General features: G+C 47.3%; 1 protein-coding gene across 1 annotated transcript in view; it reads right to left on the bottom strand.

Annotated features, from left to right (window-relative positions):
• The window catches only part of STK32B (serine/threonine kinase 32B), a 254,262-nt gene that overhangs the window by 16,171 nt on the left and 220,658 nt on the right, over nt 1–17,433 (bottom strand). The gene's annotated exons all lie outside the window — the stretch shown is intronic.

The following is a 17,433-nucleotide window of genomic DNA, read 5'->3' as shown; positions in this document are numbered from 1 at the left end:
AGGAGTTCAAGTTCTGCAGAGTGTTAGTTATGTTCTAGTAACTCCATGGGAGACTGTGTCCAGGGACCTGGCACAGGGCAGTGATTCCTGCGGGAATAGTGAATCCCTCATCTAGGTGACATACCTATCAAAGGGGAGCACGGGCGAGATGATCGGCTAAATACACCCCATTGTGGAGGGCAGCTATGCCCACCGTGACAATAAAGATGGAGCTGATCAGAGAAACCCCTGTGTGTGAGAGTCCAATGATTACACAGGAGGTTGCACCACCGAGGAGTTCCTCACCAGGATCATCCCCATGCGGACGCAGGGACCCTGATGAGGTGGAGGCGCTGCACTGGAACTAGGTGAGACTCAGCACACTACCTCAGCTGCCTGTCTGGACGGGTTCTCCCCACACACCATCATGCGGGAGACTCAGGAGTCCTGTAGCCAACAGGTGCACCATCAGGCATATCTACACTGTAATGGGGGCCGGTTAGACCACAGGGGCCAATGTGAGATTGGGTGGGTCAGGCCGGGCCAGAAACACCGTTACATTTGGAGGCGAGCTGCTGAGATTAGATCTGTCATCAGGACAGGCTCGAGCTAGGCACACTGGGAAACAGGGAGAGAGTCTGCTGCCACTCTGTGCTGCGTAGGGACGGACCTAGGGGTGGTCAGGGGGCTGACGGGATATTGTCAGTTCGCAGGGACAACCTAGGGGCCTGAAAGGAGTGAGGGGTTTGGAGCGGGGCTATAGCTGACCGAGTCACCTTGAGGCAGTGCTAGTTGGTAGGATGCCAGAAGGGATAGCCTGTTAACATGGTCAGGAGTCCTGGAGAGGGTCTGCGCTAGGCTGACCAAGACAGGTAGACGCCCCAAGTACTGCATGGCAGAGCCAGAGTACCTAGCCCATTCCAGACACTCACCGTAGGAAGCACAGACTGGGAGGAAGGAGTCACAGCAGACACTGAGAGAGTGAGCCTAGCCTGAGGTAGTGCAACACTGGGTCACACCTAGATAAGGTACACATGTGGTGGTGCATCTGAAGCTAATCTTTATTGTACCGGTGTGGTGGCTGCCCCGCAGAGTGGAGCCCCATGTATGATAACTGTTACGAGAGAGTGGAGGATCCGCGTGGGGCGGAGAACATGAAATGGCGGACAGAGGCTGATGGGGAGGGCACCCGTGGCGTGCAACCCACTGAAGAGCAGACTGTCGCCGAGTTATTGACCAATCTGCTCTGGAGCGGAGCGAAGGCCGTGGCTGCCCCGTTTTTATCCTGTCTGGGACAGCGAGGGGCCACCCTTGAAGAGTGTGAGGAAATTGTAATAATTGGGGGAGAACCCCGTGAGGAGAGCAAACAAATGGACTTTTTGGGCGTAAAAGTCAATCAAAATGGCGGTTCCCGCTTGCTAGGGAAACCGCATGGGCCAGTCGCAGAAAAAATGGCTAATGCAGGACTTGCAAGGAGCTGGCCGGGAATGGCGCGAACAGCAGAGCCCCGCCCTGATGGGGGGCATGGCGCGAAAGCTATGGCTGCGCCGGGATGGACAGTGACTAACTCAGCCCCTGTGCTGAGTCAACCGCTTAGTCTATGGGACCCTCCCCTGATTTCTACCAGGGGGAGTGACTTTCAACTATGGCCTGTGGGAATGCACCCACTGGGCCCAGGGACTGATATCCAGACGGCGCCACTACAAAAAGTAGTTCCGGCCGTGGAAGAGCCGTGCAAAAAGGATGGTTATCTTGCACAGAGGGCGGCTGCCAGGAAAAGGCGGGAACTAGCCGCGGGAAAAGACCCCCACCCTTGTGGGGAAATTGGCGCGAAAACGCTAACCGCGCCCACCAGGACTGAGAGAGGTGCGGCCTTAATTAAGGGGCATGATGTTCCCCTGTGGGACCCGCCCATTATTGCAACCCCTGGGGGCGGGTTCCAGCTCTGTCAGAGAAGGGAGGAGCCGAAGCAGGGAGTGGCGGATCCAGCAACTTCCATCAGTCAGTTGCGAGGAACCACTGAGAAGGAGAGACCTGTACAGGAAGTGGCTCCTGTACAAAGAATGGCCTGCTCCTCCACTGTGGGCATGATGGTCTCTACACAGCCCTACTCAGTGCCTGGCGGGGTGCTAGTGGTGAGGGTGGCCAACACCGAGACGGTGGTCGGGCTCTGCCTACAATGCGGGCTGCCCGGAGGAACGGTCAATACGGCGGCACGTTGCCCTCATTGCGGGACTTTATACCTGTGGCCTATGCCCACATTTATTCCTATACAGCCTGCTGACCCCCCGGTGGACGTGACAAGGCGCTCCGCCGAGTCCCCGGGCGCGCTATGGATCAACCGCGCGAGTCCCGGAGACAAGGGACTGGAGCCGGTCAAGTCGGCTGGGTCAGTAGCGATCGAGGCGGCTGAATCAACCCCCGCACTCGGGGAAAAGAGACTGTCACCCCGTCCGGAGACACCTAAGTCAGGAAAAGGGGATTACTCAGACGAGGACCTCCGTGAGCTGGCGGTGGTAAAAGCGGAGCTGAAAAGGCAGACCGAAGGACGACACCCCGTGGGGTGAGTGGCAGGACGTCCCTCGCAGATCGGCGACCCGACCGACGGAGTCCCGCCATCCCAGGACCTGGCGGAGACGGGAGAGAGACGCCTACACCCCTGCGGACGGGTAAGCCAAGCAGCCCTATTACTTACCTGGTTACAGCGGACGGCGAAGCGCTGGAGGGGCTACGCTAGGCCCAAAGCGCACGTGGAGGGACGGCATCACTTCCGGCAATGACGGCGGAGCAACCGGATGTCGTCATAGAGGAAGAGATCCCGCATGGGGGTCCCACGCAAGATGGTGATGTTTCCGGTTCCGGGGAGGACGTCACTTCCGGTGGCGACGGCGGAACCCATGAAGAAAAAGCAGCGACGCTTCGGCGATCGGGGGAAGGTCCCCGATCACTTACAAGGCCCAGAAATTGGAGAGACGATCTCAGGACTGAGGAGGGTGAGACATCATCCTTGGACCAGTCTACGGACAGCCAGGAGCGGGTCGTAACCCCGTGGGGTCCCGTTCCGTGCCCCTATGCCCAAACCCCCGCCATAGTTAACACCCCTACCCCCATCCCACGGTCACCGGGTTCACCGCCTAGCCTGGAGTACGTGGACAATTCACAAGGGGGAGAGGGAAGACGGACTGGGGAAAGGCAGCGCAGTGGCGCTACGGAGGGCGATTCAAGGGGAGGGGGAGAATTGAGAGTGGCAACTACAGCACCCCAACCCGTAGTAAAGGCCTCGGGGTCGTTTAGGTGGTCTGTACCGCGGTCTGAGCGGTCATCAGGGGTATTTTCCATGGACGATGATAGGGACTCAGGAGGGTCAAACAGATTACGGGAGAACCGGTGGTGGGCCCCATTATTTGAAGGGTACTCGGCCTGCATGGACCGCACTCGGTTCCTCATCCGGCGAGAGGATGTAGTGGACTATTGGTGGGCGGTGGGAGAGTTTACCCCAGAACAGAGGGACAGAGAGCTGCAGGAGCGATGGCTGCAGATTGAGAATAGGGAAATAGAGCCTATGGGTCCCAGTATTTTGTCAGACCCCATGGACCCTGATGAACCCCTATCATGGGTGCTGCCTGGGAGGGGAGGTAAGGCTGACCTGACTAGAATTAGTAGGGCCGAGAGAACCATAATGGCTCGGTATAAATCTTCCCACGGGTTGGAGTACCCGTATGTCCCTGAGCCTCTCATGGATGAGATAGAGGACAACCGGGATAGGTGGCTTAGGGAGGCCACAGAAATGCATCTAGTGGGAAGAGGGAGTTTCGTGATAGGAAAGAAGGCCGAGGAACGGATAGAACATTTAATCCGCATATGGGCCATTGGGAGAAATATCTATAAACACAGAGTAACATATAGACCAGAGAGGGGATTACCCAGGCATTTCTCAGTAACAGTTCTGGATATGGGGGGTAGGGAAGTAAAGAAACCGGACCCCTATCACTATTTTTAGGTGGTACTGTGCATTACGCGGGTCTGTGGCTGCTGGTCGGGGCGGGCTTGGCGGATGACTGTATTCATGTGTACTGCATTATGAGGAAATTTGTGTGATGTTAATTATGTTTTCGTTACAGTGCTTCCTGGAAAGAGGTATACAAATTTAGGTCCCAGCGAGGACGATGGGATTCACCAGGGGGAGAATGTAGCGGTCATGTAAAATGCCTACAGTCATCTCTCCTGCTGGCAGCAAGGCCTGGTAAGTGTGGGCATGCCAGCAGTAATCATGGAGGTTTTCCCTCACACCCTGGTGGGTGCCCTGTGTATGGATGGGACTGCTCACATGCTCTGACTCCATGGTTAGTGATGTCAGAGGTGTGTCAGCCTCAGAAGTTACATAAGGCACAGCACTGTGTCAAGAGTTAATTCTGTTAGCGTTCAAGGCGAGTACAGTTGCTGGAAAGTTCTTGCAAGGTTCAGAAAGGAGTTCAAGTTCTGCAGAGTGTTAGTTATGTTCTAGTAACTCCATGGGAGACTGTGTCCAGGGACCTGGCACAGGGCAGTGATTTCTGCGGGAATAGTGAATCCCTCATCTAGGTGACATACCTATCAAAGGGGAGCACGGGCGAGATGATCGGCTAAATACACCCCATTGTGGAGGGCAGCTATGCCCACCGTGACAATAAAGATGGAGCTGATCAGAGAAACCCCTGTGTGTGAGAGTCCAATGATTACACAGGAGGTTGCACCACCGAGGAGTTCCTCACCAGGATCATCCCCATGCGGACGCAGGGACCCTGATGAGGTGGAGGCGCTGCACTGGAACTAGGTGAGACTCAGCACACTACCTCAGCTGCCTGTCTGGACGGGTTCTCCCCACACACCATCATGCGGGAGACTCAGGAGTCCTGTAGCCAACAGGTGCACCATCAGGCATATCTACACTGTAATGGGGGCCGGTTAGACCACAGGGGCCAATGTGAGATTGGGTGGGTCAGGCCGGGCCAGAAACACCGTTACATATACAATAAAAAAAAATCTATGCAAGGGTCTTCATCTTACAGGTTAACTACAGTGCAAAATAAATGGGTACTTCCGTATTAGGGGATACCTTTTTTATTTGGGGTAACAATTGATATGTTAGGAAAAGTATTTGAAAGTTCTACTCTCTTCCTCAGATGAATTTTATTGATTTATAAAATGTTTTACCAGGAAGTAATACATTGAGAGCTACCTCTCTCTTTCAAGTATGCCCTGGGCATAGAGTTATGATGACAAATAATACATGGTTACAAATACAGTTACATAAGTGAGCAGGGTATACATTATATACAGGACATTGAATGGACAGTTAAAGATAATATATATTATAGGCATATGTAGCTGTTACAGACCAGATAAAAATGTGAGACAGTTTTAGTTTTGAAAGAACTTAGACTGGTGGTGGCTGTGAGAGTCTCTGGTAGATTGTTCCAGTTTTGGGGTGCACAGTAAGAGAAGGAGCCGCCAGAAACTTTGCTGAACCTTGAACCATGAACAGTCTTTTGGAGTCAGATCTCAGATGATAAGTGTTGCATGTGGTAGGTGGGAGGATCTTTTTCAGATAGACGGGTCGCTTGCCCTGAAAGTATTTGAAGGCAAGACAGGAGAGATTAACTTTGCGCCTAGACTCAAGTGATGACCAATCTAGTTCTTTAGGCATTTCACAGTGATGTGTGTTATAGTTTCATTGGAGAACAAAACGGCATATTGAATTGTAGAGGGTATCAAATTTGCTAAGGTGGGATTGGGGTGCCGAGCCATATACTATGTCCCCATAGTCGATAATTGGCATTTGCATCTGCTGTGCGATACTCTTTCTGACCAGCAGACTTAGGGAGGATTTGTTCCTGTATAGTATACTTAGTTTGGCATAGGTTTTAGATGTCGGGGTATCAATGTGCATCCAGAATGTTAAATTGGAGTCAAACCATATGCCCAAGTATTTGAAACTAGTAACAGGAGTTAGGGTGGCATTAGTGTTGATTCTGATCTGGAGCTCAATCATTAGAAGCCTTAAAAATGTAGCCTTGGTCCAAAATACCATTGTTACAGTCTTTTCAGTGTTTTTAAAACAGTTTTTTTGGGGAAATCCAGTTTTCAAGTCTCAAAAAGTCAGATTTAAGTATGTGTTCAAGGTCGGAGACCTTATATGTGTGCATATAAGATTGTGTCATCTGCATACATGTGTATTGAAGCTCCCTTACAAGCTGTGGGAAGATCATTAATGAACACTGAGAAGAGCGGGGGTCCCAGAACAGAGCCTTGCGGGACACCACAGGTGATATCCAAGGGGTTGGAGTTACAGCCTGAGATGGACACATGTTGGATCTACCTGATAGGTAGGACTGAAACCAGTTTAAAGCATGCTTCCTTATTCCAGAGCACAGGAGTTTGTTAAGCAAGATAACATGATCAACAGTCTCAAAAGCCTTTGCAAAATCTAGGAATATTGCACCAGTGAGCTGTCCCCGTTCCATTCCACTCTGGATTTCATTGCAAACTTTTAGCAGGGTAGTTAGCATGGAGTGTTTGGGACAAAATCAGATTGGAATTGGCTAGGGAAATTTGTCTTGTAATCGCTTAATTGGGAGTGAACACATTTTTCCATGACTTTGGATAGAATTAGGAGAAGAGAGATTGGCCTGTAGTTTGAGACAGTGTTTTTGTCCCCACTTTTGAAGATTGGGACAAATCTGGCAGTTTTCCAGGTCTTAGGGATATGGTCTGCAGACAGAATAGAGTTAACTATGGAAGCAATTGGTTTGCCAATGGCTGGGGCACCAAATCTTAGGAACTTAGATTGCAGTAAGTCAGGTCCACAGTGGCTGCTTAGTTTTAGTTTGAGGAGTTCTTGTGTAATCTCCTCTTGGATTCTGGGACAAATGGAAAATTGTGGGCAGTGTTGGGAGAGGGTGGGGCTATATGGGTACTCCCAGAATGAGGTTCATGTTTGTGGTTTTGGTTGCATTTCACTAATAGGTTAGTAGCACATCCCACAAAGTAATCATTGAATGCATTTGCAATGTCAGTGGGATTTGTCAGAGTAATGCCCTCCTTTATTATATTACTTTGTTGTTGATGGCTAGAAGGCTGGAATATATTGTTGATAACCTTCCAGAAGTTATCTGGGTTTAATGTATTCTGGTGAAGATTGTCAGAGTAATATTGTGCTTTTGCGTGTCTTGTTTGCCTTGTGCACATGTTCCGCAGGCATCTGTAGTGATTGAGATCCTTGGTAGTGCCAGTTATTTTGTAGCTTTTCCACAAGGCATCCCTGAACTGGTAGAGTGCTATAAGGTCGTACCCTTATTCTGCATAGTGGAGCATGGGTATCACAGAGTTTTAAGAACTCGGATTGGAAATAGTCGAGCGCAGAATCAGGTTCAGGAATTAAGTCAATTCTGTACCAAGGGCAGTTGGTAAGGTCTGACAGAAACTGTTGTGGGTTAAAGTTCTAAAGAGGAGAACTTTAGGGCTTGATTGGGGTGGTTTAATTTTCCTTACATGAAACTGCATGTACTTGCATGCACTGAAAATGTCAGGAAGGATGCAAGAGGATTGGATTCTGCTGGGACTTGAGGAGAGAATCCAGTCTAGCAAGGAATGGTTGTGAGATTGCAGGTTTGTCCGTGTGGTTGGGAAAAGAGTTGCGTTAGGTTAAGTGACTTGAGTTGTGTCTGGATTTTGTGGTTTTTAAGGTCGAGCCAATTGTAGTTGAAATCCCCATGAACTAGCAGCTCATTCTTCTCATTCAGAGATGAAATGGAGCCAAGAAACTGGGTGATATCAGTCAGGGACTGTAGAGGGGCGGTAGATGCCAGCAACCAATATACTGTAAGCTTATTTAGGCAATTTAACAGTGTAAATTATAAGGTGTCTGCAATATAAATTAACACCACTTCTCCTCTCTTTGACCTATATTTCCTAGAAATTGAGTATCCCTGAATGGCGATATTTGCATCGGGAGTTTTAGGGGTTAGCCATGTTTCTGTTAGAACGATGGCTTAGGGTTTATAAATAAGACACCATGCCCTTAGTTCATCCAGTTTGGGCAGCAGGCTCCGGCTATTTATACTGCACCGACACACTTTATTCGAGTAAATACCCGGTATGTACCTGGCAGATACCTGGAATGCGCCACTCCTAACCTCTGACAAGCCCCGTTGCATTTGCCTTCCCAGCCTGGGTTCATGCCTGGCTGATGGGCGGCTGATCTGTTAAATGATAATGATTAGGATTTAATAGGCTGCAATGCTTCGCGTGTCTACCAGATGGCATAAATTCATGAAATGTAATGCAGTTTATATATATATACTATGCAGTATTGCAGCCAGCGGGAATAAAATGCTTCAATCCCTGCTTGGAAAATAACTCAATGTACTCGGGCAGAAAACAGTCACAAACCTCAATACACCCGGGTATACCCGAATTCGTGGGACTAGCCAAGCTCGAATAAAGTGTGTCGCCAGTGTATAGGCAATAGCTAGGCCTTTTGGAATTTTAAAGGGTATTCTTTGGGGTGTGAGACAGAGTTCAAAAGGGAGGGCCTAGGTTAAATTCAATATCACCTGCTAAAGAGAGTAACAGTATGAATAGAAATTTGAGTAGTTGTTTGCAAGTTGTAAATTTGTGATGTTTACCATTAGAGTGGGCGGTGGTTGGTGTGCTGGTTTTCAGAGTTCTCCACCAACATTAAGTAGATAGTGCAAGGCTTTTGAGTAATCCAGGGTGTATGGTGATGTTGGGTGTGGGCCTGGAGAGAGGAGATTGTAGCGGATAGAGAGTTAAATTTTCATGAGGCCATGAGAAAGAACAAAGTTGAGGTACATACCAGGTTCATTATCACAGAGGTAGGTAATGTTGCATGAAGCTGTTGTGAGCCTAGTGAGTGTGTGCAGACTAAACAGCAGAGATGTGCCTTTGTCTCGTCAAAAGCAATAATAACTGAATAAGATGAAGCAATAATATCTGCAGTACTTTCTAGTATTGATGTAGGGGGTCTCCTGAAATGAGCATCATTAATTTCAGCTCCGGAGACCCCCTGCTTCCCTAGATTGTTACCGCCATAGGGGGTGCCTGTATCTCTTGCCCAAGTTTAAAAGTTCCAATAGCAAACCGTGATGTCAACCGGGACATTTAAACAGCAGAGAGATACTGGCAGCACCTACGGGGGAAAGGGGGATTTCCTCCGAAAGCAGGGGGTTCCCAGAGCTGAAGTTATGGAGGTTCAGCTCTGGAGCTCCCCTGCTTCAATCCTATTTTTTTGAAAACACAAATATTTTATCACCTATTCCAGGCTGGCATTAGCCCTCTCTTTCCTATGTATGTAGTGACCAATATATACATAGGCAAGATAAGCTAAACCAACGTGAAATAGATTATGAGTAATTAAAATACATTACAGTATATTTTAACCCTTTTAGTAGCCCACGGGTCAACTAGTCATGGGTTTCCATGACTAGCTGACAAAAAAGGTCAAAAGCTACAAATGGGTTAATATAAACATAAAACTATATTACCTACCCCCCTTGGCTACCATAGTGGCTAGCAAAGCATTGCTATTTAAATGCATTGGATTCAGTGAATAACTGGTATAACTATATTTACTGCTTTACTTAGGACATTCTCCCCCTGGAGTTTTGGACACTAACACATAGGGACCCAGTAGAAATCATGCGTGGTCTCGAAAAGTAATGAAGTAAAATATATTTGCAGTAATTTGGCATTAGTCCCATATATCAGCATTATATTTCCATTCTATGCTCAGGCTATTTTCCTTTCTTTTCTTTGTTCTCCTTTCACTCTCTGGATGATATTTTATGACATAATTCTAAATATCTGAAATAGAGATTAAGTAACCTGTAGTAAGACTAAAATAGTACGTTATACAAGATTACTAATTGTTAGCAGCATGTGACATGTTTATTTAATCATAAAACCGTGCAGATACTAGAACTTCACATTACTCCCCCATCTAAGAGTAGAACAGCGTGTATTTATTGGTGCCGAAATACAAGGTCTAAATTCTCAATACTGAAAGTATCAGCTCTTTTCATTGAATTGATGGATCATTCATCTACTGCTTGGTTATGTTGGCTACAAATCAGTATCCAAAAGTGCTAAAGTATTGCCCAGAGGACCTTGCATAATGTTAGGGATGCGTGCCACGCTGTATGCCACACTGTGACGGAGCAGCCTGTAGACGAGGTCAGAGAAACATACACATAGATTTTGTGTTTAAACAAGCCCTCGGCAGGGGTTTATTTACAACACAAGGTATCGGGTACACTGTCCCTTTAAGACGAAACAAAGCATAAAATCAAAGCTTACTCCATTTGAGACCTACTAGAATGACCAGTTACTAACTATCTGACGGTCTCGATAGGCCAGTTCCCAGTCCTAAAACATAACAAATGATCATGGAACAATATATATGAAAGTCTTATGTGACTGTGCTGGTACGGCATCTCCGGTTTCCCTAGGTTCACTTCAGATGCACGCGTTGCAGTCCTGCTGCTCAGGAAGTCTCATGCCTGATCTCTGTGCAAGCTTCTCTGCTGTGTAGGGCTTTGGGTTTCCCACTGTTCGCAGGCACATCCCTCTGGTGAACAAGCCTGGATCCCTGCGGCCTGCAGCCCCATTATTGCTGGGTGTAAATCCCAGCTGGGTCACAGGCAATCCTCCTCTCCTCCAGACCAGGAACCAGAACTCTAACAGAGACTCCAAAATGGACTCTGATAGGTGTTCACTTCCTGCCTTTTAAACCATGTTCAATCAGGAGTTCATTACACTGGCGACACACTTTATTCGAGCTCGGCTAGTCCCACGAATTCGGGTATACCCGGGTGTATTGAGGTTTGTGACTGTTTTCTGCCCGAGTGCATTGAGGTATTTTCCAGGCAGGGATTGAAGCATTTTATTCCCGCTGGCTGCAATACTGCACAGTATATATATATATACTGCATTACAATTCATGAATTTATGCCATCTGGTAGACACGCGAAGCATTGCAGCCTATTAAATCCTAATCATTATCATTTAACAGATCAGCCGCCCGTCAGCCAGGCATGAACCCAGGCTGGGAAGGCAAACGCAACGGGGCTTGTCAGAGGTGAGGAGCGGCGCATTCCAGGTATCTGCCAGGTACATACTGGGTATTTGCTCGAATAAAGTGTGTCGGTGCAGTACATACACCTCATTGCTCAGCTAGGAAATCTGACACCAGTATGTAGTTTCCTGCCTGGTAAAGGGAGTTAACTCCTTCTCTCCCTTACGTACATGTAACCCTGTGTAGTTTATGGGTTATATGTCTTTCTCCTTCTGAGTAGTAATCCCTGATAAGGGCAGGTTGCCAGGAGTAATCATGAGGTTTTCCCTCATCCCCTATGGTGTGTATGGTGTAGTGAAGGAAGTGACATCATGCTCTGTGTCCACTTACAGTGACACAGGGGTGGTGCCTACTGAAGCTATATAGCATGCATCACTTCCTGAATTTAGTGAATGAGACTGTCTGACCCAACACACTGCCAGGGCTCTGGTAAGGATTGTGGCCCTCCCCTAAGGGAGAGGTGGGCAGACTATTCCCCTTACTTTATTAGGGAGTAAGGGAAGAGCAAGGACAGCTTCTAGGACCCTGACTAGGAGTGGTGTCCAGGGACTTCCTTGAGGTGGGCAACCTTTATGATGAGCAACTAGAGACCGGCCGCAATGATGGGCAGTCTGCCAATAATTATGTTAATAAAGAATGTCCAACATGAAAGAACCTTCTTGCCTGAGAGTGGAGTCATTCAGGGAGAAGCTGCACACAGAGGTTCTCTTCCAGAGACTCCTCCCTGCTGTCGTGGGGACCTGGAAGAGATGGAGGCGCTGTACCAGAAGTGAGTAGTTCTCAGCATTACCTCATGAGCCAATCCTGATGTATTTTCCCATATCACCGCGGAAGACTCAGGAGTTCTGCAAGCCAGCAGGTGCACCACACTACAGTACATGTAACATGGGGCAGTTTCCTCACGTAAGGGGCCAATGTGAAATTGGGGGGGGGGAGGGGATGGGGAGCACCATTACATACACATAGGACTTAAGAATTAAAAATGTAGAATTAAATGTGAAGGCATTGTGTTCATTGCTCTAATACTTAATACTACTTTTGCTCAACCTAAAACTGGTAAGAGAATTTGTATACAAATCTTTTTGCTCTACAGAAAAAGTAATGTATCTACTCATGTGCCTCTGCATCTTTTGCACTATTAGAGTTGTTAGGAGGTTATTTTATTAAATAAACTGTGACAGTGCCAATTGGGGCACTATTGCATGGAAACTCCCACTGACGCCAACAGGAGTTGCTAGGCGATATTATTGTATCTTAATGGACCCCATTGCAATTTGATAAATACTAAAGCCTCTAAGAGAACTGCTACACGTAAAAAGATACAGATACAGTAATGCCATGGCTAAACATTTTTTATTAGCATGTCTTCATCTCCACCAGCTTATTGTAAAGTATTGAAACCCAATTGTGGAGGGGATTCCTATAATTTATTTTAGAAAGAAGATTATTTTTAGGATACAAGAACTGGGTGCCTTGAAAATAGGCAGCTTGTATGAAGAATGTAGAATGTATAAATACAAAAACATATGAATCCCATCCCCATAGTGTGATCCAATTTTTATAAACAATAAAAGGAGAGGCATATAGTACAAATGCAACTGCTGATTCTGAGCTAATGTTGGAGGAAAATCCCCGAGCGTCTCGCAAACACTCTGCTAGATAGTCCAAAGCAGGCTGTAATGGACCATCGGATTAACACAGCGGAGGTCCCTCTGTTTTAATGGGACTTGCATGGTGTGAATCCTACCGGGCTGCACCTGTCTGTGAAAGACACGCAGTAAGTGATAGACTGAATCATTCACTCTACCTGCGCACCTCTAACAGGTGATCGTGCAGCTTTTATTTTAATAACATACAGACGAGACAACGAGTATTCTAAAGCTTGCCTTAAACTAGCCCGGTTACATGCTGGGTACATGCGGGGTGTAACATGGCTAGTTTAAGGCAAGTTTAAGGCATTTCTGCATTGACTAATGACCCATCGGATTGACACAGCAGCAGTCCCATTCAGTTTGAATGGTTCTGCCAGGGACCCCGGCTGTAAATCTGATGGGCCATTAGTCAATGCAGAAATGCCTTAAACTTGCTTTAAACTAGACCAAGCATGTACCCAGCATGTATCTGGGTCTTTTTGGCGATTGCCACTGGTTTGTGTTAGAATAACCGTCGGCACTACAGTATTATTGAAGCAGGGGGTCTCCGGAAAGGTGAAGTACTGTAATGGGTGATGTGGAGAATGATTGTACTCCAAAGTCACTACCTGGAGATTTATTTAAGAACGGGCAAACAGGTCTTATCTGAGTGGTTAGTTCTGGGTCTGGCAGTCCAGGGGCATGGTAATGGTGATTTGGGGGGGGGGGGGAGGTGTCTCGGGTAATAGCTGTCCCAGAATTCAGAACACAATATATTTATGTATTAATCATCCTAAAAATCAGACTCTACTCAGATGGGGTAACTGCTCCTGGTGCTTTGAATGAGGCCCTCCATCAAGATTTTCCTAATGTCCTCTTGAACCCCAGGGGTCATAGGAGATGGCAAAGCATCCTCCTTTTGGCTCAGGGGATTCTGTGGTGCGACGACAGTCTGCGATGATGTGTAGGCCTTGATCTCTGAACTGTCCATTACAGTACCTGTATGTGCGACTTCGTCCGCTGGTCTGGCCTGCCAGTCTGGATCCAACGGAGGCCTGGCGTTATTAGTTATTTTCTAGCAGAGCCATAATACGAGGTTTCGCCAGACCTTTCTTCTCCATGTGTGGGCCAGACAACTCCCCAGGTGGGTGATACTGGAGCCTCTATACCAGGGTACAATGTCACACCCTCCAGTTTAGGCTCTTTCATCTGGCTGCCGGTATCCTAGTTATCTTGTTCGCTATCTGATGAGTCACTCTGAGGATGAGTGGGTGGTAGCTCCTCACCATTGTAAGTATAGGTGCTGGCTGTTGGGATAATGGGCCCCCTAATGCAGAATAGACTGAGGCAGTGGCATTAAAAACATAGCTTGAATAGCAAGATGGCCCTTGTGTCCTCAGTTGCACTCCCCCAGGGAAGTGGTAATGTAACTTCACACGTCCCAAAAGTTCCAAGACTTTGATGCTCCCTCCTTCGCTAGCCATCATTCCAACTACAGTATGGTGCCTACCACGTGATCGTCCGTGACCTAAGGCGAGTAACTTTTCCAGCCAATGTTTCACTCAATGATGTCTGGTGATCAATGAGGGCAATGCTGCCCTGCACAGGCGCTTGGTGTGTGACAGGGCTGCAGGGCCTCCAGCTGGGCCCCTCTGACAGACATCTTTATCCCTCTGCAGGCACATAAAAACCCTCACAACCCCCAGGCACATAAACAACCCTCCTCCATGACAAAGTAGGAGGGGGGGGCGCGAGCACCGGGGCAGGCCAGACAGGGGGGCACAGTAGCAAAAGTTTGTGCTCCCCTGACCTAGGTAGTCCATAGCACCATATAAAATCAACAAACTGGGCAACACAAACAAATTCCTCACAATACAACATGCACATTCTGCGGACGCCTAGATCTGCTCTGCTACCAGTGATGTAGGCCTGGGTGATCTGCATATTAACTGCACTCCAAACTCCACCAAATGTATTTAAGAACTGGCTAACAACAAACAGGTTTCACCTGGGCGGTCACTCCCCAGTCAATGAGCACGGCCCTTGGAATGTTCTGGATGGAATCCAATGAGGGTAATTCAATATTCCCGAGAAGGATTGTGCAGGTGGTCCCAGAGTTTGTTAGTTATTTAGCTCTCTAGAACATTTGCCTTCCCATTCACGGGTAGCAGACAATATAATATAAAATATTTGAAAGGAGAGACACCAAAACTGAGTGTGGGTTAAAATAAAAAAAGTGATTTTTGCTCTTTCAATAAACGAACCCCTACATAGTGTAGTAATTATTGTAATCATATGGAATACTTCTATGGCTCAATAGCACGTTTATGGTCTTACTGTGTGTGTAACAAATATATATATTTTGGTCAATTAAATGGGATGTTTGGCAACAGCATTATTATTTTAATCTCTGCATGACAACATATTCACTACAATGCTTAAAAAATGTAATTTAGAGTTATATAGTATATATGATGCAACTAATACTGAGCCTACAACAGCCATCACTTACTATGCTTACAGATCCCCTGCTGAATGATAGTTTTTTTAACAGTAGAGAATTGTCATTGGAGATATGAGAAAACAATCCATAACCTCCAGACTGTCCAGTTTGGCATGTTTTATAAATGACGTTCTCACTTTTGCCATCAGTGCAGCAGGCCATCAAGAGTTAGCATAATAATTGTAGACCTGTAACTTTACAAAATCACAAAGCCTTTCACTCTTAAAGCGCTTCACCATGATGAAGCGCTTTAAGCGTGAAACGCGTTGTGTTTCCCCCACCGCTGTAGGGGTTCATTTTTTTGTATGACCAATAAAGTCTTTTTTATGAGGTAGCCCCCTGTGGATTCTTATTCTCTTGGATGGTGCTCCGTTTTTCCACTTCTTGTTCCTATAAAAATCCCTAGTCTGTTAAAGACAAATAATTGTATGAAGTCTATATTTTGTGTCAGACTACTAGTGTTTAAAGCTAGGGTTATCAGACACCTGGTGGGCTATTTATTAAAGTCTTCTCACTGTAAAACCAGTGCAAATAAATTGTACCAAATATAGCCAAGCAAAATATCTAACCAGCTAGGGGTTAGCACAGCATTTCAAGTGGGCACATTTATAAGGGACTGAAAGAGTTATATAGGAGTTAGACAAGTGGTGGACATCAGTCTGTCTGGATCTTCCAGCAACTTTATCTGTGTGAGGATATTATTTAACAGCTTGTGGTAATCTCACTCGTACCCTCATGTTCTACATTTGTAGGCCTGAACCATTTAACTTCCCCCTCACCTACTGCAGTCTTCCAACAAAACGTCTCCTCATCCACTCATCATTGAATTATTAGCAAATGATTGCAGGATTGAATAATTAGAAGCCATGTGAATAGATGTATTGTAACAGGGTGGATTCCCTGTCACATAGTTATGCAGGGGAAACAGACTTTCCTGCAACAGGAGTAAAAACAGAAAGAACCTTGTACAGAGGTGAACAGGAATAGAGCACTACAGATCCAGGCAGAAAACCAAAGTACACTTCTCTGGATAAGGCCACAAACCCCACAGTCTGACTGGGGGACTGCTGCAGACAGAGACCCACACAATGTACTGATTCTGTGAAGAAAGTCTATGTGTGCAAAAGAAATAATAATAAAAAAAAAAATATGTTTTTTTTTTAAATGGCTGCTCAGCAAAAATAAAAAGTCTACAGAGACGCCTGCTAGAGCTACACACAGTTACGGTTGTGCTCGCCACAATCCGAGACCGGACCGCGGGGCTGAGGTGGGTTATATAATCACCGACCTTAGTCCGCGCAGACTGATCCGGAGTGCGAAATCCATAGTCGTACATAGCAGGGTCATGATTGGAGAAGGCAGCATCGTCGTTATTCAAGCAGGAGTTCAGCAACGGGTAGACAGGAGCTCCCCGCTTCAGCGTAGGAGCATGAGCGTGGGAGTGACCTCTGCGCGAGGAGCGGCTTCAGCCCATGACGCCGCTGTCTGTAGGTGAAGAAAGCAGGCTGGCCGAGGAACACCGCAGGGCAGCGCCGGGGAAAACCAGCGCTTCAGCACAGGGGTCCAAAACAGGCCTCCGCATGGAAAGTAGCGGTAGGCCCCAGGAAATGAAAGGTAACCTCTGCTAGGGGAGAATACAGCAGGTACCAGGAACCAGTGCTGGCAAACCAATGCTTCAGCACAGGAGTCCGGGACAGGCCTCTGTGTGGAGTGTAGCAGCAGACCACAGGAACTCAGGCCTCTGTGTGGAGAGTAGCAGCAGGCCTCTGGGAACACGGGAAGACAGGTCTCTGCGTAGAGAGTAACAGCAGGCCTCTGGGAACACGGGAAGACAGGCCTTTGCGTGGAAAGTAACAGTAGGCCTCCGGATACTCAGGAACTAATAATGAAAACCAGAGAGGTTAATGCACAAACAAGACAAGCCCGGCGGCTTGTGGCTGAACACAGTAACGTCCAGAGAAGGATTATGCTCAGCACTGAATCAGTGCTAAAGCCTAGTATATAAAGGACAGTGAGCCAATCACAGGAGGGAGGTGTGTGAGAATTCCTCCAATGACGGAGCACTGGCTAGGACAGCAGGGATAGCTAGCACAGGTGCTTATAGATTGCCAGAGGGAGTAATTAGAAACTGCACAGTTCTGCAAGGCTATAACCAAAAGCAGAGCCGGATTCCTTACACACACTTT

Source organism: Ascaphus truei, chromosome 1 (genome assembly GCF_040206685.1).
Source record: "Ascaphus truei isolate aAscTru1 chromosome 1, aAscTru1.hap1, whole genome shotgun sequence".
NCBI lineage: Eukaryota > Metazoa > Chordata > Amphibia > Anura > Ascaphidae > Ascaphus > Ascaphus truei.
This window is presented reverse-complemented; position numbering and strand designations above follow the sequence as displayed.